Consider the following 2,720-nt stretch of genomic DNA (forward strand, 5'->3'; position numbering starts at 1 on the left):
CATAGTCACAGCATAAGCAGCGGCCAATGAACCATAAATATAACATAACATTACAAACAAATGTCATAACTTATTAAAACATTTCATACTATTATAGATATTATTTACTTATAATTGCATATCGTTTTATTTTACAGCGTTATATGTTTAACTATGACTATGTTAAGATTCATTTTAATATGCCAATAAAAATACTGCAGACTTTCTCCGGGTCTTATAACTTTATTAAAATTAGGCAAAACAAAACTATAAATGTTTACTTTCAAGAGCCGTCAAGTAGGGATGGGTGTATCGATCCGAAGTATCGATATATCGATACTGACGCGAGTATCGAAAGTATCGATACTCAAACAAAAAATATCGATACTAAGGTGCGTTTTATTTACCAGTGGTTTTGTTTATTTAACAAAAATAATAATGATAATAATGCGTACAATATGCATTGAATTGGACGAATAGCTTTTGTTAGCGAGTAATTGTGTAGGATAGAACTATTTTCCTGCTCATCTGAACACACGCAAATGTTGCAAGACAGAAGTCAAGTATTTGCGAGAGCGAGTTTAAAGCTTGCAGGGTTCCGTACACCGGCGCCCGCAGCGTCTTCTGGGATTTCTAAAGGCTCGATTCTCTCAAGTCTGCACTCGATGCATCCTCGATTTCAAGAACACATCCGGGCACTTTCATGCATCCTCTGTACTTGCGTTCTTGAGTATTGGAATTGAACTTCGACGGTTAATGATGACGTAGAGCGAGAACACAAGGACGCAAGATCGCTGAAGAACGCATATTGAGAAACGGTCAATATGTGCAGAGCAGGGGTCCCCAGGACCATGATCAAGAACCACTGGTCTAACCTGATTCAGGTCTATAGTTTACCTTTCAGTCTGACAGCTAGTTCGCGGGTAAACAGAACATTGGCCAGCTTGCTCTGTCGATAGCTTACCAATGGATCATAGTTTTTCTCCAGGTTTATATCATCAAAATCAATCTTGCCTGTCAAACAGAAAATAATTTGAAATATTATTGGAATCAAAATATTGATTGTGCCAAATAATCATTGTATTGTAAATGTATTTGCATTGTAAATAATACATATAATACATTACCATGTGTATTTTATGCCCTTTTATTTTTATAAACACAAGAATTGCACATTTTGTTAAAACAGAGCTTCTTGTCAGAGAACAGGATAAGGAGTATAATCACTGCTTACAATAATTTAGAGACTACAAAATGATGAAAAAAATAAGTGTTGTTATGAGTGATTCAGTTTAGCACATAAAGACATATGGACTTCCACACCTGTTTCATGAGCCAGGCTGGAAACATTGACAACACGGCTTGGTGTTGATTTCTTCAACAAGTCCAGAAGTAAGTTGGTAAGCAGAAAATGACCCAGATGGTTCACACCAAACTGCATCTCAAAGCCATCATCTGTCTTCCACTGTGGGCACATCATTATCCCTGTTGGCAGAAAAAATAAATAAATAAATACATGAATATGAATAAATACACTACTCACAAAAAGTTAGGGATATATTAAACTTTCGAGTGAAATTTATGGAAAATGTAAAAAGTTCATGCTACAGTGATATTATATCACGAAAGTAGGGCATTTAAGTAGACGCATGCAATGGTAATTTCTTCATCTCAAACAATTTACTGAAACAAAAGCTAACAACAGTTGTGGGTATACCACAACAAAAAATGTCAATGTCTCAAGAACTTGTCATGTGTCCTTGAGCATCAATTACAGTTTGACAACGATGTCTCATGCTGTTCACATGTCGACTTATTGTCTGCTGAGGCACGGCATTTCACTCTTCTTGAAGGGCTGCCCTCAGGTCATTGAGGTTCTGGGGTGCAGGGTTACGACCCTCTACACGACGACTCAGCTGATCCCATAGGTTTTCTATGGGATTCAGGTCTGGAGAAAGTGCAGGCCACTCCATTTGAGGTAACCCAGCCTCCAGCAGCCGTTTCCTGATGATGCGACCTCGATGAGCTGGGGCATTTTCGTCCATGAAGGTGAAATCAGGCCTGTGCTGCTCATGTAGAGGCACAATGACTGGATTAATGATGTTATTCAGGTAGTATTGACTTGTCACAGTACCATTCACAAGGTGTAGGGCAGTTCTGTACTGACTAGACACACCTGCCCAAAGGCTCGTCTGGTGACAACAGTGGCTGATGCATAGCGTTCTCCTTGACATCTCCAACAGCATTGGCCGCCATAATTTCTGCTCAATGTGAATCGACTTTCATCAGAGAACAGCACTGAGGCCCACTGGTTCCTCATCCAGCGCAAATGTTCCCTGGCCCATGCAAGACGATGATGCCTGAGCCTGGTGGTGTGGTCAGGTACCCTTGCAGGTCGTCTAGCTGATGTAAGCGGTTTTGAATGGTCTGACGTGACACTCAGGTGCCTCTCACCTCCCTTAAACATGGCCTGGAGTTGAGTGGCATTCATCATCCGGTTCTGCAGGGCACTGTTCACAATGAAGCGGTCATCAGCATGGGATGTGGCCAAAGGACATCCACTTCTATGCCTTACTGTGACTTTTCCAGTCTCTCTGTGTCTCTGTTGCAACCTGCTGATGACACACTGTGAGAACCTCCCGTTTGCAGCCTCACAATGGCCAGGTACTGTTGATTAGTGATCGACCGATATTGATATTTTATTACCGATACCAATTATTTGCATGTTTATGTGCCCGATA

General features: G+C 40.6%; 1 pseudogene; it reads right to left on the reverse strand.

The window, feature by feature from the left end:
- Positions 1-2,720, reverse strand: part of LOC107750506 (retinol dehydrogenase 11-like) — a 12,486-nt pseudogene that overhangs the window by 4,164 nt on the left and 5,602 nt on the right.

Source organism: Sinocyclocheilus rhinocerous, unplaced genomic scaffold, assembly GCF_001515625.1.
Source record: "Sinocyclocheilus rhinocerous isolate Xijiao unplaced genomic scaffold, SAMN03320098_v1.1 scaffold19, whole genome shotgun sequence".
NCBI classification, from domain to species: domain Eukaryota; kingdom Metazoa; phylum Chordata; class Actinopteri; order Cypriniformes; family Cyprinidae; genus Sinocyclocheilus; species Sinocyclocheilus rhinocerous.